The 26,442-nt window shown below is 47.6% G+C and overlaps 2 protein-coding genes and 1 pseudogene across 2 annotated transcripts in view; 1 reads left to right on the plus strand and 2 right to left on the minus strand.

Moving 5' to 3' along the window:
* The window catches only part of LOC144132439 (uncharacterized), a 127,777-nt gene that overhangs the window by 45,442 nt on the left and 55,893 nt on the right, over positions 1–26,442 (minus strand). The gene's annotated exons all lie outside the window — the stretch shown is intronic.
* The window catches only part of LOC144132440 (uncharacterized), a 103,584-nt gene that overhangs the window by 27,081 nt on the left and 50,061 nt on the right, over positions 1–26,442 (minus strand). The window lies entirely within an intron of this gene.
* Positions 10,127–13,362, plus strand: LOC144134700 (uncharacterized; annotated as a pseudogene).

A 26,442-nucleotide genomic window follows, 5' to 3' on the forward strand; every position in this document is an offset into this window, starting at 1 on the left:
AGTAAAGACAGCAGTTCCTTTCGCCTTCATGATATTTGGACCACTGACGACGACTGACAAGCCACGCAATGCCCTAACCTTATGACAAGGTGGTACATAAAAGAGGCAAGCAGCCTGCCAGCATTGGAGGACCGCTTATTTTTCACTTTGTGCGCCAGCTACGAAGCATTACCATTTCAGGACGTCCAGCTTGTCTTTTTTCTGCAAGCACAAGAGATGTGTTGACTATCTGTCTTGTGTTTTCTTTGTAAATTTATTCATATTTCATATTAATATCATATTTATTCATATTCATATTCAAACAAGCATGCAGCCTTCAAATGAACCGGTATGTAAACCTGTGCAAATTCGTTCAGGGAGTGTGAGATCAAGATTGGCCTCTTCTGAGGGCATTGCAAAAGTCTAATCAATGCAGCAAATTTCTTTGAGGACTATAACAATTAATGCAATTTCATTAGCGCAACACACATGCACAAGGAAGCTTATTTCGGACCTTTATAGAATTACACTTCCTGTAGCAGTCACCATGCTCTTGCATTGCTTGTTACTGCACTTATTTTCCACTTCCAGTTACTTTAAAGCTAGTAAGTTGCACTGCATGCTATCTCGTGCTGAAACAAATAGCTTAGAAACATTGCACAGTCAAAAAATAGGTAAAAATGCCAGCGTGGAAATGCTTAAGACAGAAATTTTTTGTGGCGAAGCCATCCAAACTTACAGTTGCTAGGCCAGTTTTTTTGTGATTTCGCAAATGCGTTTTATACGGCATATATAGAGACCAACATGAATGTCTGCACTCGCAATTCAATTCTAAATTCATTGATATTAGCTGATTCTGTTGCTCTTATGGCTGCAGATGCAGTATCTGTGCGATGCCAGCAGTGCTGCTGAAAATTGCTGGTCCCTCACAAAGCGACTCGGAAGGCACAACTACTGCTATTTGCAAAGATCCACCGCTTGCAGAGCAACACAGTGTTTTGCCAGAGGAGATGGCAGCAGAACAACTGAAGGAAAAAGAGATCCTGATGGAGTGGGAAACTGGTTCCTCGGGAACCATATCTGCTGAAGAGGAAATACCAATTCCTGTGTCCCCTCCGATGCAAAAGAAGCCTTGCCACAGGCAGCTGCCCTTCGACCGCACCCAATGTGATCGCGAAGCTACAGTGAGTTTTAAAAAAGTTAACTGCTTCATTTACACTTGTGCATTATGCAAAAATATGCTACACTATTTGCCTATGCCAGTAGGCCAATGAACGCAACCCACTTTTGCAACCTTTCTATTTCCTAAGTAACGGATTAAATTTTGATTATTTTTCTGGTTCTCTTTTAAGGCTGTGTGCTGCTTCATGCGCTTGTTATTTTTTGGTAGCATTCTGAGCAGAAAGGTCAAGTTGACTTGCTTTTGTGTGTCCTCACAATAGAAAACCTCTCTACGGGCTTCACGCCGGCTTTCCTGATGTTCGGGAGGGAGTTACAGACGCCAACGGACACTGTCCTTGCCAAAAGGAGGGATGCTGCTCCAGCCGAAACGGCAGCTGCCGACTACGCGCAGCGTGTGAAAGAACACATAGAAAACGCAGTGAAGGAGACCAGCCGCAATCGCGCGAAAGCCAGGGCGAGCCAGAAGGCGGCCTATGATCGAGCGCATCGGGACTTGGACTTCCAAGTGGGAGATTTGGTTCTCAAACGCAACCACGCGCTCAAGCGATGCGAGCACGGGATTTGCGGCAGGTCTCGTGCCCAAATGGGTCGGCCCATTCATCCTTGCTGAAAAGCTCTCACCACTTAACTACAAGCTGAGGAGTCCGAACTCGGCTCGACTCAGCGGGCCCATCCCTGTAGGGGAGCTAAAAAGGTACTTCCAAAGGGAAGTAGCCGTGCAGAGAGAGGCTCCGGCCACGCGAAATCGCGGGGAAATGTAGCTGACCCCAACGCACTCCTACAATACCCGCAGCAAGCGAAAGCGCTGCTAAGGGGACAACGGGGCGAAGGGGCCCCGAGCCGTCCCGAAGGCTAATTAGCGGACGAAGGACGGAGGGACCCCGGAAGATTGCACCCACCGGCGCAAAGAGGCGGCCGAGGCCGCAAAGGGGTCAGTGGACTTCAAAATTCCCAGAAGGGGATCACGCGATGACTCCCGCCAACCCCTGCTCCTCAGTCGAACCGTGACTTGTCTAAATGGCAAGCTGCGACATATTAGAATCGAAGGAAAGAGCCAATGGGAAGCTCGAATGCGTTTCCCAGAGGACACTGCGGGCGGATGGTCATCAGCCCCCAGTGACCGCGGCGCTCACTTCGAACACACAACCATGCAGGCATCGTCTCAAGTGTTGGTGGAGCGAGCATCCGTGCACGAACGTCCGGCTGACCACCAGCGGCAACGGGCTCGCCGGCTATGGGCACGGAGAACTCGTGACCAGCCGGCACCGCGGCCCCACGCAGGACCCCCACCGCGACCGCGGCAGCACGGAGGCCGCGATGGACGCGGTGCGACAAGACAGCAATCGGCACCGCGGCCACAAGCAGGACCACGGCTGCGACTGCGGCAGCACGGAGGCCGCGGTGCAGCGGAGCACCACGCTGGCGGGCCGCAAGCGCCTGGCCCCCAGATTAGGCAGCCGGGCGCCAAGGACCCGCTTCGGCCGGGACAGCCGGACCCCGGTGTCGGTCCGTCGCCACCTGAACGCATCAAGCCGGCGATGCGCCACCTCGCTCCTACGTGAGCGTGGCACCATGAAACCGACAGCTGCAGGTAGAGGCGGGCCTGGCGCGAGAGCGGGTCCCCTGCATTTTCCGGGGCAGCACCATAGCGGACCACCTGGCGACGCACCCGGAAGCCGTGATGCCACCAGAGCCAGCCGGCGCACGCACGTCGCCTCCAGCTACCACCGGCAGCAGCTGGAGGGGAGCAGCCTCGACGCCGAGGTGGTGCGGGCCCGGATGGCTCGGGACCTTGTGTTCGCGGCCAGGGTGCTTCGGGTGGAGATCGCCCCGGAGCCCCAAGCCCTGGTCGCACAACCCGGGCCAGGGACCGAGCCTCCTGCCGCGACGCCATCCCCAGCAGATGACGACATCGGGGACAAGGTGATACATTTTGATCTGCTGGGGGACTTATAAGCAGCAAATACAGGTAAAGACTTTAATGAGATCATTGCAGTCTACCGTCCGCTGAACTCAGGGGACATTCAGTCTTTAGGGAGGAGGAGTGTAGGAGTTTCGGAGTGCCGTACCCTTCCCTGGCTGGCAAGGCGCACTGTGGAGACGCAGGAAAGCGGATGCTTTCCTCCTTCTCCACAGGCGAGTAGCCAGAAGGTCTGCTCGAGAGCGCTGTGCCGTCTCCTTCCTCAAAAACCGGTCACAAGCGCGCACCACCAGGCGCCGCCGGAGCGGTCGCTGAGAAGAAGCGGTCACTGAGCGGTCGCTGTGGGCATCATTGCCCGCAGCAGAAAAATTTCAAGAGCAAGCTACTCAAGGCAGCGAGAATGCCTGAGCTGCCGAGGCAAGATATCAAGATCGTCATGCGTCCCAGGGGAGGCCTGAACCTTGGGGAAGTATCTAGATTCGAGATCAGCCGAGCCATCATCGCAGCTGCGAACGTGAGTGGCGAGGAGGTGACGCAAGATGTTATCTGCCCGAACAAACAGCAAAACATAGTCGTTATCAGTACGCCTAACCGAGAGAACGCCGACCGCAACTCGGCAGTCAGAAACCTCACTATCAGCGGCACGGCACACGACGTAAGCGCCTACGAAACCGCCCCACACGGCACCGTTAAAGGCGTCATCAGGGGTGTTCCGATGACGGACACTATTCAAGAAATCAACGACTACATCTTTCAAGACTATAATCCCACTGCTCTGCAAGCCAACCGCATCGGCAAGACGACGATGGTGGTCATCGCATTCGACGGCGACAAGGTCTCAAACTACATCCGATACGGCAACCTGCTGGTCGAGTGTTCGCTGTATCGCAAGCAGATCGATATGTGCTACCTGTGTGGTCGCCTCGGTCACTGGATGGACGTTTGTCCTAACCCCAAAGACAAGATATGGCATGGTTGCGGCATGAAGAATCCCGAAGAAAGCCACGTTTGCACTAACCCCAAGAGCAGCCTCTGCGGGGGCAACCACCTCACCGCGGACAAGGAGTGTAAAGCGAGATTCAAGACACCATACGTCGTTCGAAAACGGCGTTGGGAACGCCAGCAACGAGAAGAGGTGCAGCAGCAGCAGCCGAGGGGGCCAGCGTGGCAGGCGCTGGACGGGCGTCACAGCCGCTCCCAGACAAGACGAGGGAGAAGCAAAAGCGATACCAAGTCACCATCGGCAGCTGGGGCTCGCAGCCGCGAATCTCGTTCGCGGTCCAAGTCGAAAACCCGGCGGAGCAACGGCGCCGAGAAACAGGTGGGTTGGGCAGCGGCGTCTCCCGTCGCTCTCGACAATAGCAACTTCCCTCCCCTCCGCTCCTCCCACCCTTCCAAAGACAACGAGTGTAGACACTGTCTGGAACTCAAACAGATGATAGAGAGGCAGAATAATCAAATCAAGAGCCAAAACGATCAGATTCAGGCTATGATGGAGCGCATCGAGACGCTGAGTAGAACAACGAACAGTGATAATGATGTCAGTGTGCTTAAAAGGAAAGTACCCAAGAGAGACACCACCAGCGCTGCTCCGGCGGCGACGAAGCCGACCACGCCACCGGCGTTGATGCAGTCTGTGATGAAAGCTCCACCGACAGAAACGGCAGCTGTTGCCATGGAGGAAGAGAAGGTCGAGGCTGCTGTTCCTCCGACAATGGAGTCAGTCATGAGCATGCTTACGCAAATCTCCAGCCAAGTTTCTCAAATGTCTGCGCAAGTGAACAGCCTAACAGTTAAAATGGATAATGTGGAGGCCAAATGCAGCCAACTCTCCATTAGAGTCATGACGTTAGATGCGAAAAATAAGCATCTCACGGTTGCCAAGATGAAGTCATCACAACTTAATCTACGGGTCAGGCCGCGAAAAGTTGGTTCCGTGCGCAATTCTACCGCTCAAAAAGTACAAAATGACGAAGACTAAAGGAAAGCAGAGACTGCGACGATACTTCAATGGAATTGCAGGAGTATTAGAAACAAGATAGGGGAGTTACAACTTTACGTAGATCAAATGGACCAGAAACCGGAAATCATAGCGTTACAAGAGACCCAACGGCCGGGCCAAGCTCGCGGGATACATTACGTATACCGACCCCAGCGAAAAGGGTACTGCGATCTTGGTCCGCAGCAACGTGGCAGCTACACAGCACGTGACCACTCAGCGAGGCTGCGAACATACGCTTATCGAAATACACAGCAGAAGAGTGGGGGGTGACAAGAACATTTTCGTCCTGAATGCGTATTGTCGACTGTCCAGCAGGGTCATTGACTTTGAAGGCACCATATTAGACTGCATTAAAGCAGCAAGAACAAGACCGCTTTTAGTGCTAGGAGATTTCAACGCTGCCCGCACGATGTGGGGTTACAAATATTCGTCCAAAAGAGGAAACCAATTGGTAAAAGCTATAGAGGATCACGACATGGAGGTGCTTAATGAACCGGGCGTAGCGACGAGGACAGGCACTAGCACGGTCAGAGACACCACTCCTGATCTGACGTAAATTCGGGGGAACCTCTACGTTACTTGGCGTACCACGGTGGAAAATCTTGGCTCAGATCACGACATCATTTGTGTAACCCTCGAGGGTAGGGACATCAAGACGAAACTGGGTCAAGCCAACATCACAGACTGGGACCGGTTACATAGAAGCGCAGCTAGTGAAGGCGCGGACGAGAACCAAGACACCAAGACGTATGAGGCGTGGGCCAAAAAGCAACGCAAGTTTGTAAAGAAATTTACGCAGAAGATTACTACGACTACGAAAGTTCCCTTCGCAGACAGCAGGCTTAGCCACATGTGGGCAGCCAGGCACGGTCTTACTCGAAGGTGGAAGAGGCAAAGACATAACAAGAAGCTTCGCAGACGTATACGTACGCTCAACAAGCAGGCGGCCGAGTATGCGGAGCAGCTATGCAGGGAGAATTGGATGAAGATGTGTGACGACCTGCAAGGCACACTGTCTACAAAAAAGACTTGGAAGCTGTTGCGGCACCTCATAGATCCGTTAAAAAGCAAGAGCGCATGCGCTCGAGACCTCACGAGAACGATCAACAGTTACGACGGGGACGGGGAGAAGCTCATTAGTGAACTCACAAGTAAATACCTCAAGACCGAGAAGAGCGGTAACCCGACTCACGAGTATGAAGGGGAAAACAACGTCGAGATGGACGAACCCTTCACCGAGCTGGAGCTGGTTGCGGCCATCGATGAAAGTAATCAAGGCAGCGCGCCTGGGCATTGACGGCATTACATACAAGATGCTAAAAAAATATGAGCGACAAAAGCCGAGCTGAACTGCTAAACCTCGCCAACGCGCCCTGGGAGAAGGGTTCGTTACCAAAAGAATGGAAAGAAGCGGAGGTGCGTTTCATTCCCAAGCCGGGGAAACCACCCCACGTCGACAACCTGCGCCCCATCTCCCTCACGTCGTGTGTGGGGAAGGTGGTCAAGCGTACGGTTTTCAAGAGACTACAGAGACATTTGGACGTCACTGATCAGCTACCACCGACTATGTACGGATTCCGGAGGCACCTGAGCACGCAAGACGTCTTGGTGCAACTACACGAGCTAGTTATCAAGCAAGCGAAGCCTCATACGCCAAGAGCTATCCTGGCGATCGATCTAAAGGGGGCCTTCAATAACGTCACACACGAAAGTATCCTCCGTAACCTGCGCCAAACGGGGTGCGGGAAGCGCACCTTCAAGTATGTGCAGGATTTCTTAACCAACAGAATGGCAACAATCAAAATTGGAGAGGAGAAGTCGAAACCAATAGCCCCGAGAGACAGAGGCACCCCGCAAGGGTCGGTTCTTTCGCCGCTTCTCTTCAACCTGGCACTCCTCTCTCTCCCGACTTTGCTCCAAGACATAGAAAGCACAGATCACGCTCTTTACGCAGACGATATCACCGTGTGGACGTCGAGGGCAGGATCGGAGAGTTGGATGGAGGAGACCCTTCAGAGAGTGGCAAAGACCGTGCACGAGTTCGCTCAATCGTGCGGCCTCAGTTGCTCGCCCCAGAAGTCGGAGTTACTCGTCATCAAGCCCAGAAGAAAGCAAGGAGACCAAGAGAACATCCACATCACCATCGATGGGGCGAACATAACGCCAACCACGCAAGCACGTATTCTGGGTGTCATCTTCCAGAACAACGGCAAGGCGGAGGCGTCGATAGACAAGATCAAGGTTTTCAACGGAACAAATTTCGCACATGGTCAGAAGAGTAACGAACAGAAAAAGAGGATTCAAGGAGGACGATGCACTGACGCTCGTCCAGGCCTTCGTGACGTCGCGCATCGTTTACGCGGCGCCGTACCTGAAGTTACTCAAGAAAGACCAGGACCAGTTGAATGTTATTATACGCAAGGCAACCAAGATGGCGCTGGGCATACCGACGCATTCCTCGACCGACAAGCTTCTCGGCATGGCCAAGCACAACAACGTTGAAGAGTTAATAGAAGCTCATCTGTCTAATCAAAGAGTCCGGCTCAGTCAAACTTCGGCGGGACGTCGCGTTCTTGCCAAGTTGGGCTGGCAAGAGGCAGACCGGAAGGAAACAGGACCGTTACCCAGGTCGTGGGCGCATAAAATCTACAGTAAACCGCTGCCTCGAAACATGAGGCCGGGTCGTAACGACGGCCGCAGAGCGGCTCGATAGCGGCTTTGACGGAGACATTAGATCAAATAGAAGAAGAAAAACAGGGCATCACTCTCTTCACAGACGCTTCATTACCCAAGTTTTCATCGAAAGCCACGCTGGCAGTTACGACGCGGGATATGCTCGTAACCTGCGCCTCTATTGAGACGTATTTTCCAGAGGTGGCAGAAGAGGCCGCGATAGCGCTAGCACTCGCGCAGCCCAAAGTGGGAAGAATTGTCACTGACTCGCAAAAGGCGTATAACAGTTACAGAAAGGGGTGGGTGTCCCTTGCAGCACTAGGAATTCTCAAAAGTAAACGCGACGTTCCTGAAAGGAAAGTTGAGTTGATATGGACACCGGCTCACTCTGGGCTGGAGGGCAACGAACTTGCCCACCAGTTCGCCCGAGAGATGGAATACCGGGCAGAGGGAGGTGAGCCACAGTCCATTATTAGTTATAAGGACATTACGAACTATTACAAGACGAAGAGGCGACGTTACCCCGATCCTCACAAATCGCTTACCAGAGAACAGCAAGCGATCTACAGGCAGATACAGGCAGGATCCTTCCCGCACCCTTACCTTCAAAACAAGATGTACTCGGAAAGGTACAAGAAGGAATGTGATTTCTGCAAGGCGCAGTTAGGCACGCTCCAACATGTCATTGGAGTATGCAACTTCAACAAGGAAATCCCCCCACCTCTTACCTGCCCCACTACCCCACCCCATCCCTCACCCTCCCTTACCGAGCGATGGGAGACCTTGCTAACCAGCCCCGCCGTGGAAGACCAGCTCGTCCTGATCTCCAGGGGACAGGCAGCTAGGGAAGCATATGGGTCCCGTGAGGAGGGAACCACTCCCATCGACGGCGTCTAAGCAGACGTCGAGCTCGAATCAATAAAGTTGTTTCTCTCTCTCTCTCTCGCTGATTGGCCGAATGTGACGACACAAAGTCACCGAGATCGGCGGGTACCGGCCGTGGCCGGGGAGAGATTTCAGCGAGCCGCGACAGCGAGAGGACGTCAGGTAATTACCTCCCTTCTTCCCTCTTTGTTGTCGCCATCTTGCCCCGTCAGCCGCACGACCAAGCCAGACGGCAAGGGTCGTAGATCAAGCTTCAACCAGCCAGTGACTTTGGGAGAACGGCCACGCGTGGTGTGCGATACCGGGAGCTCGGAGTTCACGGCCTAGGCCTCAAAAGAGGCTCGACAACCTAGTAAGAAACCCCACAACGTTCATTTGGGCGCTGCAATGATAATCCAACTGCATGGCAGTTTGCTGCAGCATTCAAGCGCCTTATAGTGCAAAATGAGGTGAAAGATGTTGCCAGTGGAAACTCTTCCACTTGAGCACATCAGTATTCTCTACGTGAGCTCATCTGTGAAGCCGTCTTCAACAGAAGTAATAAACATGACCACCACTCGCAAAAGCCTAACAGAAAATGAGCCTTCTGTTGAAACAGTGCCGAGCATAGTTGAAGAGCATGCTTACTGCTCTGATCCAGACAAAATTTCAGAAACTGCAAAGGTTGTTGTTTCATACATTGCTGGATTTGTAGCAAGAAATCTACAAGCCAATCTGAAGTGTCATGAGTGTGTATCTGCACTAACCACATCACGTCATGATAACAAAACCTATTCCCTGATTCGAAGGAAATCGCATAGTGGTTTAATCTACCCTTCAAAGGATGTCTTCACAATCTGTCAGCAATGTGAAAAAGAACTGCGTCGAGCCATAGCTTGTTCTCCTTTGATGTCACGAGAGCTTGCAGATAAGGTTGCAGTAGCTGCAATGACAGCATTTATAGGTAAAGACCTTTTTATTAATGAGCATATAATTGATAACCTTCCCCTTGAAAACCACTCATCCCACCTTGTGAGGGCAATTGTACAAAAATATCTAGACATGAGGATGCATTATCTTGCCAAAACGGCCACAGAGTGACTTCACTTAGAAAAGGTGCGATTCAAAACTCAATAGTTCAAAAAATGATTGCAAATTCAATACTGCACTATGGGGCACAGATATTACTGCGGTAATATCTTTAAATCATTGGCTAGCAGCCCTGTCAAGCCGCTAAGGCAGTTTTCTTGCGGCTGCTTCCTGTCTTGAGGTCAGTGAAAAACATGGTGTAAGAATATTTTACGTGAGAAAACGGTTCGGAGGCGATGCTTCCCGCGGAGAGGAGAGTTGAGCTCTGGTTAGAAGAGCCCTCGAGAGGTGGCGCGCGAAACTAGCGTCCGCCGCATCCATTCCGGTCCTCCACTCTGCGCCTGCTCTTGTGACCGCATGCACATGTGTTTGTGCTTCGATCTGCTTGGTTGTTTAATGTACTGGTATGCTACACGATGGGGAAGTGCTTTGTACCGTACTGCAACACAGGTTATAAGTCCTATAAAGAGAAGTTATCGCTTTTTACGCCACCGCACGACCAAGCCAGGCTCGATGCATGGAGATGGGCGATCCCTCGCAAAGACCGGGTACTGCAGCGCACGGACCGCGTATGTGAAAAACATTTCGCTCCTCACTTCATATTGAGAACGTGGTCCGCAGCTATTGGTGGGCCACGTTCTTATGTCGGGCAACAGGAGAGCGGGACTTGCCAAGGATGCTCTGCCAACTATTTTCGAAGGAGCGCCGAGCTACTTGTCAAAGAAGATGAGAAGTCCTCGCAAGCAGTCAAGGCGGCAGGCTTGTCGTGCAGCTTCCTCCGCGTGTACACGCGGGACCAACGATGGCGGTACCGGACTTGAAACCCTGCCAGAAACACCACCAGCTCAAAGCACAGACGGCGAAATCAATGACAGCAGCAATGTTGTCGGGGCAAGTGACCTCTGCACTTCATCGCCGTTCGAAGAAATGTTCAACACAGCATCAACTCTCTGCCTTCCGACACCGTCCTGGGCAGTGCATCGCATCGACGCGGAAGGGTTCTATGACCTCGTGTTCCTCGACGCCTCTCTGCTACGCACAAGTGACGGTGCATGTGTGCTTTTTAACCGAAAGTCTGTGCATGTGAAAAGTGACATGATTTTGCAAGTGTACATACTCGGCAAGCCGGTTGAATGCATTGCTGTAGGCATAAATAATTTTGCTGTGTCAACATCCCAAGTTGAGGATGTTCTAAAAACCGTTCACAACTTACACATGTGCAGTGGAGGACCTAATATGAAGGACTTTCCTTCTGTGGCTCCCGAATGTGCTTTTGTGCCAACGTAAATCGAGGCATAAACGATGCCCGCTGCTGTTACCTGGGGGAGATATATGTCGTGCATGCAGTAGCCTATCTGATACTCTCAGAATCCATGCCGACCAGCAAGCTGCTCGAGCGAAACAGCGGCAACCAATGAAGCGCATCAGGCTGTCTGTGTCACCTGCCAAAAAACAGAATATTGACACCTTGCGTCGTTCTAGGGCCGTCTTGCAAAAGTCACGGGCACGGCTACTGAAGTGCAATCGACTGATAACTAAACAACTTGACGACAGCAAAGATAAATTAATTAAATTGCAAGAGGAGGACGTCGAAAAGAAATTGCAATCTCTTAACATTCCACCGATGCAGCTCCTTCTTGTGCAGGAATGTATATCCTCAGCTAAGCGCACAACAAAAAATGATAGGCGCTATACAGACGACTGGCTGCTCCTATGCCTCTTGCTGAACGTCAGGAGCCCCACCAATTACTCATGCCTTCGGATTAATAACATACTGCCCATGCCATGCATATCAACCATAAGAAAGTACATAAGCATAGCTGGGCTCAAGTGTGGTTGTGACGAGAATTTTTTTAAAGCTCTCAAGATTAAACTGGCAAGGAAGACGCCCTTTCAGCTCAGAGGGATGCTGATTTTAGATGAGATACAGGTCAGGAAAGAGATGGCTGTAAACTCGAAGACCATGACATATTCTGGACTTGTTGACTATGTAGACCAAGGAGGGCAAAGTAATGAGCTGGCAGACCATGGTCTAGTGTTTGCCTTTGCACCTTTTGCTGATAGTTATTTACAACCTGTAACAGTGTTTGCTTCGAAAGGAGCAACAAAGGGGACAGTCCTCGCCCAGCTGTTGCTCCAGTGCATTGTGCACTTAGAGCAGGCAGGAATTTTTGTTGATGGTGTAGTCTGCGATGGTGCATCTACTAATAGGGCCATGTGGAAGCAGCTCGGAATAAGTGGCACTCTTGGACATGTTGTTAATGGTTTTAAAAATCCACTAGATGCCTCAAGAAAAGTGTATGTCGTGGCAGACACACCGCATTTATTCAAATGCATCAGGAATCGTCTCTATGGCAAAAAGATTTTGAAAGTAAATGGGCGGCTAGTGAAATGGTCGTGCTACGACGCACTTTTTGTGGCAGATACCAAAAATGCCGCTGAACTTGGGGTGTGCCCAAAGCTGACGTATTGTCATGTCAATTCTTCACATATGCTCAAAATGCGGGTGAAGCTAGCCACGCAAGTTTTCAGCCACTCAGTTGATAAGGGAATATCTTTCTATGCACGGAGAGGTGCACCTCAGCTTGACAATGTCGAGCCAACTGTGGAGTTTACCCTCTTGATGAACAACCTTTTTGACACCCTCAATCTTCGCTTTCCCGCAGAAGGCCTCACACTTGGATGCAAAGATTTCCATGTTCTCGAGTTTGCGTCTAAGTGGCTAGATAGCTGGGAGCAGGAAGTGGTGAGGGGTGACATCCGCAAAGATCTTTTCTTAACACAATCTACAGCCGAAGGCTTGCGTGTTACCCTTAAGTCTGTTCAGGAACTGTCAGTGTTTCTTCTGAAGGAGTGCGATTTCAAGTACGTAATGACAGCGAAAATGAGTCAGGACCCCTTGGAGCGTTTTTTTTTTTTTTTTGGTATTATAAGACAAGCGGGTGGCCAAAATGAGCATCCCACATTTCCGACATTCCTACAGCATTACTGCATGCTTTCTCTTTATTCATTAAGGCCACCACAGTTCGGCAACTGTGTAGCTTCTGAGCAAGAGCAATCTGCTTTTCTCACGCTCAGCGACTTTAGAGAGGTGTTTAAATCTGGAGCTATTCAGCACACCGATAAAATGCATGACCTCAAGCAGAAGCTGGGTGGCCTTATCAGTGAGGAAACGTGGGAGTGCGATGATGTGTTTGAGCATGACTATTCCAATGCTGCAGTTATTGACTGCATTGTGTACTATGTCACAGGATTTGTGTCACGAAAGCTTGTTACTCATACATCCTGTACGGTTTGTAAGGAGGCTCTGGTCAGACAGAAGGGTATTTCAAAGCTACCTGAAGCAGACTTGGTAAATTGTAAAACGAAACGAAGGCTCATGCATCCAAATGTGCACCTGTTTCTTCTTTTTAAAAAGGCTGAGGAGCACTTCGCAAAACATGCCGGCGAAAGGGATGTATATGATCGCACGACTGACGCTGTGCTAGAAAACTTTAACTTCACATTTCCATGTGTTGCTCATAAAGAAGAAATGCTTGCTAAGCTCTTACACTATTATGTGTGCCTGCGAATGCACCAGTGTTGCCAACAGTTAAAGAACAAGCATGTAAAGAAAAGCCAAGACTTGCGTAAATTGTAGAAACTTGTGTGATTTCCTTTATCCGCGACGAGCGCAATGTGTAATATAGTGCTTATGTGTACTGCATATGTGACTAACCTTTGTGTATGCAGTTTTTCTCTTTTCCAAATAAATTAAATTTATGAAGTCAACGCCTTATTGCCATCCACACAAATCTATGCATTCTTCTCATGAACAAGACTATAAACTGTGTGTACCTTAAGGTAGGAATACAAAAGTATACAGACAGTATCAAATCTGTAATTGCCAATGACACGCCGACACGTTGTTAGACACAGCAGAATAAGGTTGTAAGAGTTATCATAGTTTATTAGCCGTTTTCTGGGCTAAGATATTGTAACTCTTTCCGGTGAATTCCCTTTTCTTTCACGCTTATCTCCAACATACGCGTTATTGCCATGACAGGCCACTCATGAGCGGTGGAATATAAATTCGGTGTACAGTAGCTACGATTGACTGCCTATGACAGGTGACTGTGGTAAGCGAAGACATTTCAGACGTTTATTCATGCGATAGCCGGTATCAGGGAAACTACCGAACGCATGCTCCGACATCGGCCGGACGCACGGGACTTAGCCCCCAACTCGCTGTTTCGCCTTCGTTGCACATAAAACCGAACGCTAGGGGCTAACATGAAGGTGGTAAGGTCATGCTATTTATTTTACTGGACGGTTTGCTTTGGCCTCACAACGATGACGTTGCGAGACCAAGTTGGCTTCTTGTTTACTTGGCCCACCTATTCTTACACCGTGACTTCATCAACACAGTGACCGGGCACTACCGGGCCTGAGTTGGTAGCGCCATCTGTTGGAGAGCTTGAGAAGCAGAGCTTTGTCGCGAAGCGGACAGCGGTGGCGTCCACTCACCTAAATTATTCTTACACTGTGGTGAAAAATAAATATTGTAAACATTATTTACCAAGCATTGACCTAATAACTGTTAGGGAAATTGTGTTACATGATTAACACAATTTGTTTCAACAAAGTGTGTGTGTTGTCTTTGAACAAAGTGTCTTCTTTGTGTTTCATATGATGCTTGCAGTACACACTAACATGCAAAGCTTTAAATGCATGTCGAGGCTGTTGAATGTTAACTCTAAATGTTGCATATTGTTCAAGAGTTCACACAAAGTGCAGGCAAGCAATGTTATTGTTTTTACTACCCTCGTCAAACTACACATACATCATAATGCATGTTATTATTGGTTTTTCTTTAAGCACACAGCACTTCTACAGCCCAAGTGCTACTGGAATTCAAAATGTACTTACGTACCTGTGTTACATTGTGCATAATAATGATAATCACTTCAGAACTGTATAATGATAGGGAAGCTCAACCTTAACCTATCCAACGATGAGCACCCATAATATACATTTTATTCTTATGCGTAACAATGTTTTATGTTTGTACAGCTTACATTCAGTTCTCGAAATTGTGTATAATAGTCCTGAAATAAAATGTCTTGCTTACTGCTTCACGTGTTGCCGTTTCGGTTCGTATTGCATCACAACGTGCATCTGAGCATAAGGTTTAGTTTGATCCCACGCAAGTTTTGCATATAATGTGTTTCGCAATTATATGCGCGCCGTATAATGCTTCTCTGAGCTAAACTGGTGAATCGTTCAAGCTCAGATTTCGCATACAAATGGAATTTGGTCGCCAGTATTAATGTTTTAAACCACATTTTTGGGGGGTACTCGCCTGATTTTATCAAAGAAGTCAAATATTTGCATCGTCTACGGCGACGGCGAAGCAAAACTAGCCACGGCGCACGTATAATTCTGCAATGCCCTTCACTGAGAGCCGCACAGATAATCCCAGCCATCGCCTGATTCATTCGGTTTATTTAGCGTCTCAAAACGACTTAGACTAAGTGCCACCGTAGTGGAGGGTTCAAGATAAACTGACCGCCCGAGGATCGTTAACGTGCACCGATGCACGGGCCTCTGTATTTCGCTACCACTGAAATGCGGCAGCCGTGACTGGGATCGTAATTATCCACAGTAATGTGCGAGCGATTGCCTCGTTTTTTCATCTCTGGAGTAGGTGTCTTAAAAATCCATGCAAACAATTTACAGCAGATCCTTTCCCACGTTTTATGCTGGAAGGCAGGGAAAGGTGTCTATGCTAAGTTAACACTGCCATGCGTCATCACAGGCCTCAGTTACGTGTTTCCCCATGTACAGTGAAAATTTAAGCGAAAGTACGGAGAGAGAGCCATCCAAAAGAGTTGCTTCATCTTTCTATTGAGTAAGTATTGAATCCGCGCAAACCATCGTCGTGAGACGTACCAGATGTGCACGCCAGAGCCATGCATTCCCTTCGGGAAAGTTTGGCGGTTTTTTGATGTCGCCGCCAGTCTGGCAACTGCTGCGCTCGTGTCTGGCAACCCATCACTTCCGCCCCACTAACGCCATTTTGTGCCGAGGCTCCCCGGTGTGCTGTGCATGCGACAGTGCTGTCAGCAGTTGTGCTTTTCTTGTGACCGACCTGCTGCATCTTTGCTGTTATTCGTGCGCTTATCTACCATGTAACACTTCGTGGACCAGCACAGAGATTGCAATGGGAGCCTGCAGTGCGGTGGGCTGCTCGAACTCGCAGAAGAAAGGGTTCGCACTTTACCGTTTCCAGCAAGGCGACAAGAATCGAGCATGGCACTGCGTTTGGGAAGTGCGAACGAAGCGGGATAAATGGAAAGCCATGTACTGATGCCTTGCGAGGTAAGTGTGAAATTTAGTCAGTGTAACTATGCCCGCATTCATTACGTACTTGTGTGCACACCTGTTACATGCAGGTACACTTCGAACCAGAGCAGTTTGAGCCACTTCGCAAAGGACCGAAAAAGCTGAAATGCACCGCAGTACTGACGCTTTTTTCGCATTGCTCTGGCAAGCAGAAGTGGAAACCGGCAAAAAAGAGAGGTAAATATGACGTGCCATCGTTATTGCAGCTTGTTTACAGCAGTGATTCCATCTTGCTTGATAAGCAAACACTCTTCGCAGGGCATGCTTGTTGCAGTAACTCAGTGGACTCAGTTATAGTGATATGGCTTTGCCGCCTACGGCTCAAGAGTTCTTGCGTTTAACCATTCAGCCCTGGGTTTTTTGTTTTGGTCGCAATTTTTTCTCTCGGCTTTTACAATGTCTAAGGCCTAATGACAACGCAGTAAGAATTTAAAGCTCTTGGTGCAAGTAGCAACTGATTTACAGTTATGGCGTCAAATTCGGACATTTTTTTTCAGTAACCTTTTTGTTTTTAATTGCGGTAACAAAAGTGGTCCTTTTCGCATGTTACACCCACTGATATCTTATAGCCCCTGACAGCAAATGAGTTATGTATTTGCTGTTTTGGGAGTTTTATTCCTTGCTCTACTAGTTAAATGATCTGCTAACCTTCTGCCATTTCCAATGCTACTGCTAGGCTTACGCCTGTTTTGCGCGACTGCCTTCGCCTGCTTTAGTATGTCCTTTAGGAAATACACTAAATATTGGCAACACAGCCTTCAAGGTGTCTGTCAGCTTTGTGCTGTTTATTATTCCAAGTAAGAGTTAAACACCTTTGCTGCTGTTTACATCTTAGGTTTTCACTAATGTTATCTGCTAAGTTGTCTGGATATTTAATTTGTTCAGTATTCATTCAGCTACCTTTGTCTGTGTGTGTACTCCAGCAGAGTACTTTCACAGTGAGCATCTCAGCTCCAAGCACTGTGCCTGTAGGAGCTGATTCGGTGCAGTGCCTGCTTGAAAATGTAAGATGCCACACCTATTCAGATTACATGTGGCTTTTGGTTCTCTCTGAGGGCCCATTTGGTTTGCTCTCTGTTATAGACAAGAACTTCGATGATGTACACCTATGCAGCCATACCTCTGCCTGAATCTGCTTCGTCTCGAACTTGTCTATTACAGCACGTGAGCTACCTGATTTTTTCCTGGTTTGATTCATTTCGCAGTTGCATGTTCTAATAGGTATACTGTGCACTTCAGCCGGGCAGTTCGCTGCTTCCCAATTCTGATTCTGCCTCCATGCCCGAGGCCACTTCACTTCAACAGTGCCCATTTGGAGAATCAAGGAACTCTACAAATGCTACTTGCCATGCAGTGCCGAAGTCCTCTGCTACAGTGCCTCTTATAATAGATGCTTTGCCAGAGCAGTCCTTATTTGAAGAGGTGAGCTACTGTGGCTTATTAAATATCGCAAAAGGTTGTTTTTGTCTGCCTTTGTGGTATTTAGTTCGTGCTTTTTAAATTCAGCAAGGGGCTCCAGATGCATCTGAGGCCTTACTTCCTCCCACAGCCTTCTCGGTTCCACAGTGGCCACATCATGTGAGCCTTCTTCATGATTTCTTCTAGTATCAGTTGTTTGACTGTGGCATATACTGACAAGCCTACTCTACACACTTCAGGTTGATTCAAGCCCAACGACCTCTCCTGCTGATTCTGTGCTCATGGCTGCATCAGATCAAAAGTGCCCATCTCACCAGGTAAACTATGCAGCCCTGCTGACAGTTGTGTTCTTGTCTCTGTACAAATTATTCAAGCTGTCATGTCGTATAGTGACTGTTGGCACTTGTTCTGACTTCCAGGCAGCCAATTTGATGCTAAGAGCATCTGCTACATCCAGTGAGTCATTGGGCACTTGTTCTAAAATTCAAGAAACCAATTCCAAAGCGAGTACATCCACTTATCCTCCCACAACAGATCTCACCTAGAAAGGTAAGCCATTGTAGCTTGCATTCAAATTTCCATTTCTATCACTTTCTTCCACTAATTCATGTTGTCGCTTGAGTTTGATCACTGCAAATGACCTGTAAAAATGTTTAGCAAGTGCAGTGTGCATGTTAGCCTCGTGCTCTTAAGCAGTGTGAACTGCTACCATCTAGAGTGGATGACCAAAGCAAGCAGACCACTTTTCCGGTGTAGTATAGAGAGCCCCATGCTGGGAATGGAGTTCCCCATACATAAATAATGACGGAACTGTAATCAAAGGTACACGCGAGGTGGCAATGATTTGACTGACCTCACACTTAAAATACTAGAAGAATGCCTGAACAAACATGAAATTAACTGGGCTGGCATCACTATAACTGGTCTGAAAATGGTTACTGCATGTTTATTTGCTAGAATTTTTCAGGCTTCCAGAAAGAAAATACAGTCAGAGGAATAAGTAATCTTCTCAGTCCTTACGCCGACACTTTGCCCAGTCTCAGGCATTTACAAGCCACACGCCAATAAAACAACCGCTAATAAGACTACTGTTTGGAAAGTTTTATAAAAGCTTGTTTGAGCCTTGTGCATGCATACAATAATGGCCGTGTTAGTCTTTCGACATATGGGTTTTCAGTCTATGCTTGGCTACAGTAGCACTTTACTGCCGAATTCTGCTTTAATACTGATGTACCCATAACAATTGTTTGGATTTTGATGCTTCAGAAAGTGGCAGACCTACAACGTCAGGTGAAGCGCCTGCAGAAGAATAAAGGCCTTGTGCAAGAAAACGCAAGACTCAAAAAGGGCATCGAAAGAGTCATCACTGAGGATCAAGTATGAGCCCTAGGCAGGGAGAAAAACACTGGCTGCCCGTAGTCTGCCGAAACAGTCAAGAAGGCTACAAGACTGCACTTCGCGTGTGGCTCTGCAGGCTACAACCTCCTCATTTCTCAAGGTAGGCCTCTGCCAGCTGAACGTACTTTACGTGAACATATGCAAGGCATCAAATTTGAACCCAGGATCCTCCATGAAGTGTTTGAGATGGTGAAGTGCAAGGTAGCAGCATTTAAGCAACACGAAAGAAAATGTGTTCTTATGACAGATGAAATGCAACTGCATGACAAGCTCGCGTATGACCCAAGCTCACAAAGTGTGTGTGGCTCTACCACTCTAGGACAAAAAGCAGTTGATCCTGTTTTAGCCACCCACTGCTTAGCATTCATGGTAGGAGGTGTTCCTACACGATGGAAGCAAGTGGTGGGCTACCATTTCACTGGATCATCTTTTAAAGGCAGTGAATGTGCAGCTGTTGTGCACGAGATTATAAGGAAATGTAGTGCTATTGGACTGGACGTTGTGGCCATTACTAGTGACATGGGTGCAGGGAACCAAGCTTTATGGAGAGTGCTTGGTTTGCCAGCAGAAAGGAATGGCATGGTGTCATACTAGACACCACACCCTGATGAGCCGTCAAAAAACGTGTACTAGCAGATGTTCCTTTGTAGACTACAGACCATAACGCTGCCAGACAACATTGTTGAGGAATTTAAGTTACCAACTAATATTGTTCACATGTGGCCTGTGATAGAATTAGTAAAACATGAAAAGGAGAAGCCCTACAATCTGGCACCACATCTAAGTGAGGTGCATATTTCTCCAGGCCATTTTGAGAAAATGAAGGTAGCCCCAGCAGAAGATTTGATGAGCCACAAGACTGCATGTGCAAATGAGCAGCTTGTTGATAATGGCTTGCTAAGCGCCAAAACCACAGCCTGGCTTTTTAAGGAAGTAAATAAATGGTTTGACTTGATTTGCAGTTGGCACATTGGAACTGCATTCAGCCAGAGTAAAGAGGAAAAGTATGAGAAGGCCGTAAACTTTATGTAGTTCTTCATAAACCTCCTTCGAAACATTAAAATAGATGATGGCTCATGAAACCCTATGAAAACTGGTGTGCTGCTTAGCACCACTAGCATTTTGTCACTCCAAAAAGACCTCATTAAACAGGGCTACAAATTTGTTCTCACAGCTCGCTTCACACAGGACAGCCTTGAGAACCTCTTTTCAATGATTCGCGCAAGGAACCCAATTCCTACACCCTATCAGTGTAAGCTGGCCCTTCGCGTTATCAGTGTTCCTCAGTATTTGAAGCCTGCAAAAAAAAAAGGAAGCTACAACATAGATGACGGGGCCTTTTTTTTGGCTGATTATCAGTCCAAGTTTCCAGACAATGTCACAAAAGTCATTGAAAGTGCAGATGAGGTTGACGACATTTTACCCGAGATGAGCAGCACAGAAGAGAGCGCATTCGTGTACATGGCAGGGTACCTTGCTTCATCTGTGCTGAAAAACAACACGGCATGCAGCCTCTGTGAGCAGTCTATAGTAGGTCCACAAAATGATGCTAACTGCGTACAGTTCAATCGGTCCAAGTCTTGTAAAGATGGTTGTCTTGCTATTCCAAGTCAGAGCCTTGTGTCCCTTTTACAGATGTGCGAAATAATATTTCTAAAGCACGCATCTCCTTTGCACAAGCAAACAAACAATGCCAAACGGTTGCAAGACATAATGCTGAGCTCTGCAAGTGGTGTACATTTCCCACAGTGTCACAACATTAAGGCTCACATAATACAACGTTTCATTGTCTTTCGTATCCGCATTCATTTAAAAGATCTCAGTAAGAAAGAACGTGCAAAGCAAAAGGCAGCTTTGGAAGCCAGGAAATTTGCAAGTGCGTCAACAGCACGTAAGGCAGCACAAGAGGGCCCTTCAGACATGAAGTGTTATGGTAGGCGAAAAACAGCAGCTTGCAGCAATACGTCATAGCCCACGAGCTGCTGCATCATTTTTAGAAGTGTGCTAGAGCTGATTGGTCCTTCGCTTTAATAAAGTTGCACCCACGACGAGGATGGCATATAGTGACATCAAGATGTTTCGGCAAGCTTGTTAGTTTAGAGGCACAGAGACTATTTATTCAGCTGTCTCAAACTTCTCTGTAAGCATTAGAACAGAATTTGTTTTTTTTGAAACTGCAGTTGTACTTGTGCTATATAGATTAGAGAGTTATTAAAGTCAAATTATGAGTGGTGTGATTTTTCCATTAAAGAGAGTGTATGGCTATCTCTGAGGAGGCAGTTGGAAGGGGTGCAAGTCCTGCAGCCTTGGTCATGTACAGGGGCTGTTTGTTAGTATTTTAGTTCATTTTTATTGAGTACACCTCATGTTTGAACCTGTTAGGTTGTTCATTACTTTGTATCTTTGTTTTCGAAATGTTTTGCATCACACGTGAATTATGGTCCTAGAGATTGCGTGTGTAGCAATGCTCTTTTCAGCTGGGTTGTGTGTTTCTAAGAATGATGTTATATTTTGTAATGCAGTAGTCGTTTCAGTGATATTTGATATTGTGATATTTGATGGCTGACGTGTTTTCATTGCAGTCACTCTAAAGTGCATTTAGTGAAGCTAGAGAACTTGCCTGCATTTGGCATTTGTTTTCGCTCACCCAGGTAAAGTGATATTTGATATTGGGATATTTGATGGCTATGTTTTCATTGCAGTCACTCTAAAGTGCATTTAGTGAAGTTATAGAACTGCCTTCATTTGGCATTTGTTTTCACTCACAAAGGTAAAGCCAGGTCATTTGTTTAAACGTTGGCCAGAGACAGGGGCTTCCCTTGCTCGCTCTGCACTCTGTGTATTTACATATTCCCTCGTGTGAATCATGAATCGCCAAATTATTCTTTGTATTATTATGCTGGACGTCACTTTTTATATTTCAGTCATTTTTGTGATGCTGTATTCTTGTATTTGTTTACATTATTCATCAACTATGAATTCAGTGATTGCATTTACTGCTTTGTAATAGTAAAGCACTATTTTGTCTTACCCTTTTTTGATCATTAGTAATACTCCCATTTTTTTTTATGCTGACAATTGCAAACAAACCTAAGTTGGATAAAATTGCTATGAGGCGTTATTTTGTAAACGCGATGTAAATGGGATAGATGTGAATGACAATGAAAGCTACTAACTGAACGCAATGCTGCCTAAAATGCTCACAATAGAGAAAATACTCATACTATTGGACCTTCAGTTAATGCACACACTTCCTAGCTGCGAATTGCGTGTGAAATTCTGTTGGTTCTGATCATTTTTTTATGGATTGTTTTTTGTTAAAGTCACATAGATCCTTATCAGGCCCTGCAGATATAACTCACATCTGTGTTTTGCAGAACTGTAAAACACCACTTCAGCAGCAAGTGTACCAGGTTTTCAAGAACTGTGAGACAACATGGGCACTTTCAGTAGCCTTACAAACTGGCTTGTCTAAATCAGCTTCTCGTTACCAGTGCCAAAATATTTGATGATGATTGTGAATTTTTATGGTGCAAGGGCACCTCCATGGGGATAAAGAGCGCTATGGCACAAAATGTATTAGTCTTCTCTAGATGGGGTCAAAGAACCATTTCCGAAGCATTTCACCCTGACAAAGCCGAGCACCAGGCGAGGGGAAAGCTTGTGCCCCTTGTATCACCAGTTGGTACCAGGTGGCACTGGGGATCGAACCCTGCACCTCCTACATGCGGGCCGGATGCTTAAACCACTAGGCCATAGCTGTGATAGCCAAAAGTTTTAACTTTCTTGTACTTTAACCCGTTATTATGAGTAATTGCTTTTAAACACGCATTTGGCCAGGCATCTGTAGTAATGCAGATCATGGAGAAAACTCGCAGAGGAAGAAATATTGAGCTTGCAGCTTCAGATAAAGTCAGGGGAATTCCTGCATTTTAGAAATAAACTTGAATGCTGATAAGCCAAAGTCAGGTCTTCTCAGGATACACATCAACCTCCTCACTTTGTATGGTGGTCATGTTTGTGATATCTGTGTTACATCCCGAATTGTACAGTTTTTAGCATGTGTCTTTCTTTGTAAGACTTGTGCATAAAAAATATTGTATTGAATGTCTTGTAAACATGCGAAAATTAATCGCATAGGTGTTCTTTTCGTCTTTTTTTTGAGAGAGAGAGAGAGACTCTTTAATGAAAAAACAGAATTTAGCCGGCGTTTCAATATCGCTGGCATGCTACTCTGCGTAGGGAGGGGAATTTGGGAGATAAAGACTGAAGGAGAGCAGCGTGAAGAGGTGGAAGGGGGAAAAAAAGAAAAAAAGAAAAAGGAAAAAACGAAGATAAAATGCAGCCATGAAATGGGTACTGAGGATGCAGTGGCGAGTATTGATGTAACCTATGGAATGATGGAGTGCATAGTCCGACGAATGGGCTGACGAAGTTCACTGCAAGAAGAATGCATGAAGGTAACCTGCAAGTGAATTTAGAGCTTATCGAAATGTCCAATGTCTTTTAAATATGTAAAAAGAAAGTTCATTGCAAGTCTCTGTTGCCTGAAGCAGGCTAAGGGGCCTAAAACTTTGTGCATTGTTAGGGGCACTGGGCAGAGCTTCTGCATGCAATGTTCATAGTACGCACGCTCGTTAGCATACGCAGGGCACTCAAGCAGGATATGTTCCACAGTTTCTATCGAGGCACAGTTGTCACAATGCGGACTGTTCATTTGTCCAAAACGGTATCGCAGGCCGTTTGTATATGCAGCATTCAGACAAAGTCGGTGATAAAGTGTTTCGAGTTGTCGAGGAATTCTGGGTGAGAGTCTTGATCTAAGATGTGGGTCGATTGAGTGAAGAAATTGGTACTGATGTGTCGGCAAACTCCAAAGCCGATACGTTTCTCCGTACGCAAAACTTTTAGCCATTTGGGATGCATCAGATTTCGTGAGAAAACTTCGAATGTATCTCTGATGTTGATGGCCCTTACGGGCCACTTCATCTGCTTTTTCATTAGCCATAATGCCACAGTGAGCAGGTACCCACTGAAATGTTATGCAGTGGCCTGCGGCAATAGCTAAATGATGGATATATCCAATGTCCAGGGAAACTGGCTGGTGATTCGTTTTCTTCAGCAGGTTGGCCAGGATCTGCAGAGATGCTTTTGAATCGGTGAAGATAACCCAACGGCCGACGGTTCGGCGCAGGATGTAAGAAACAGCTTCCTTAATGCCGTGAAGCTCAGCTGTTGTAGAGGAGGTCCTCCGTTGCAGCCGGTAAGAAAGGGCATGGCCTGTTGAGGGCACATAAAGACCACAAGAAGAAGTTTCTTTAGTAGTTGAACCATCGGTGAAGATATGGGTGTGCTGCGTATATTCTTCGATTAAGTAGGCGAGAGTAGCTTGCAGAAGTGCTGCCTGTGGCATGCGGCTCTTTGCATTCACACCTGGAACAGACTTCTTCACCTTTAGAGGAGAGAGTGTCCATGGAGGAAAGGCCAGAGGGAGTAGTTTCTGTGGCTGATTAATAGTAGGAAGGGGCAGGAGCTGCACTGCCTGGCCAAAGCTAGAGTTGCTGTGAGTTAGGTGGACACGGTGTAGGAAGTGCTTCTTCCCTTGCAGGACATGGCGGAGATGGGTACGCATAGTTTCCTGGGAGGCAATTACCTCCAGTGGGAGACATCCTGCCTCCGCTACTGTTCCTGATGCAGAGGAACCCTTTGGGAGGCCAAGACATATTCGCAGGCAGTTGTTCCGTGCGGCATTGAGAGTCTTATTGCTTGATGTAGATAATCTTTGAAGCACTGGTAGACAGTAGTGCAAGGTTCCTTCAACATAGGCTTTTTCAAGCAGAAGCATTGATCGGCAGTTGCTACCCCACCTTGTTCCCGCTATGAACCTGAACACTTGCGATGCTGCAGTAATCCTCTCGCGGAGTTTTTTTGATCTGAGGTGACCATGACAGATTATAGTCGATTACAACACCCAGGAATCGCTGTGATCGTACATATGGCAGCGATCGTCCGCCTAGGAGCAGCGGATATCGGGTCATCGTTTTTCTTGTAAACGCCATTGCAACACTCTTTTCTGGCGAGAGACGAAGACCTCTGGAAGCCAGGTACATCGAAATGTGCAATAGTGCTCTCTGAAGACGCTGCTGGGTAATATAGCGCGAACGTGACGCGGTCCAGATGCAGATATCATCAGCATAAATTGTTATGCAGACCCCTCGCCGAAGGTGTCTTCTTATGTGAATAAGGACAATATTGAACAGGAGAGGGCTGAGCACCGCTCCCTGTGGTACGCCCCTCTCCACTGCGTGAAAGCGTGTTGGACCGTTTGGAGTGGTAATAAAAATTTGTCGTTCTTTTAAATAATGCCCAATCCATTTGTATAGCCTTCCTCCAAGGCCAAGACTGCCAAAGGCTGCGAGAATTGCATGGTGAAAGACGGAGTCAAAAGCGGCCTTGATGTCTAGGAAAACGGCTGTTGGGATGTACCCAGCATGAAGGTACTCCTCAATTGACGAGACGAGGGCGATGATATTGTCAGTCGCAGACCTGTTTTGACGGAACCCGTTCATTTCTTGGGGGAACTCATTTCGGCTTTCTAGGAACCAAGTTATGCGCTTGCAGATCATGCGCTCCATGAGCTTACCTACGCAGCTCAGTAGGGCAATGGGCCGGAATGATGCGTAGCTTGTTGGCTGCTTACAGGGTTTCAAAACGGGCACGATTTTCGCCAGCTTCCATTCCGTGGGGACCTCACCAGCCATCCAGGAAGAATTGTAATACTCCAGGAGTCGAAGACGGGAGGTGTGGGGTAGCTTTGCAATGGCGTCATAGGTCACCTCATCATGACCCGGAGACGTGTGCCTGTTTGTCTCCGCGATAGCTGTGGATAGTTCTTCCATAGTGAAAGGCAGGTCTAACGCTGGCACTGCCGCCTTTGGGATGCCTGTTTGACCATCTGCGGAGAGTGTCGAATGCCCTGACCCTGCCGACAGCAGCTTGCAGTATTCTTCTGAGACTTCTTTTATAGATTTTTGTTCGTGAAGGGAGAGTGCAGCGAAGGGGTGGAGTTGTTGAAGTGGCGTGCGCATACCTCTAACTATCCGCCAAATATTGGTTACTGGTTTGCGCACATCCAGCGTAGAACAAGTCACGCCACTCTTGCCGACTGAGTTTATCCATGTAGCGTCGAATGTGACGCTGTGCCCGTCGGCATGCACGTAGGTCACCGAAGCTTTTTGTGCGTAGAGCTTTCCTTTCAGCTCGCCTGCGTATAGCGCAAAGCCTTTGGAATGTGTCATCATTTGAAGGTAGGTTATCATTTTTAGCTGTAATTTGTGTACTCGCCCTCAGGCAATACGCAATTGTCGATGCTAATTCCTCATTGCGAGTTGCCGCAGTAACTCCTCTGCTTACAGCGTCCTTGTATGCGTCCCAGTCTGTAGATCTTATAAGGAATTTCTTTGGGTTCCTCTGCGCATGGAAAGCCGATATGAGGATTGGGTAATGGTCGCTTCCACGTGTCTCCAAATCA

Source organism: Amblyomma americanum, chromosome 5, assembly GCF_052857255.1.
Source record: "Amblyomma americanum isolate KBUSLIRL-KWMA chromosome 5, ASM5285725v1, whole genome shotgun sequence".
NCBI classification, from domain to species: Eukaryota; Metazoa; Arthropoda; class Arachnida; order Ixodida; family Ixodidae; genus Amblyomma; species Amblyomma americanum.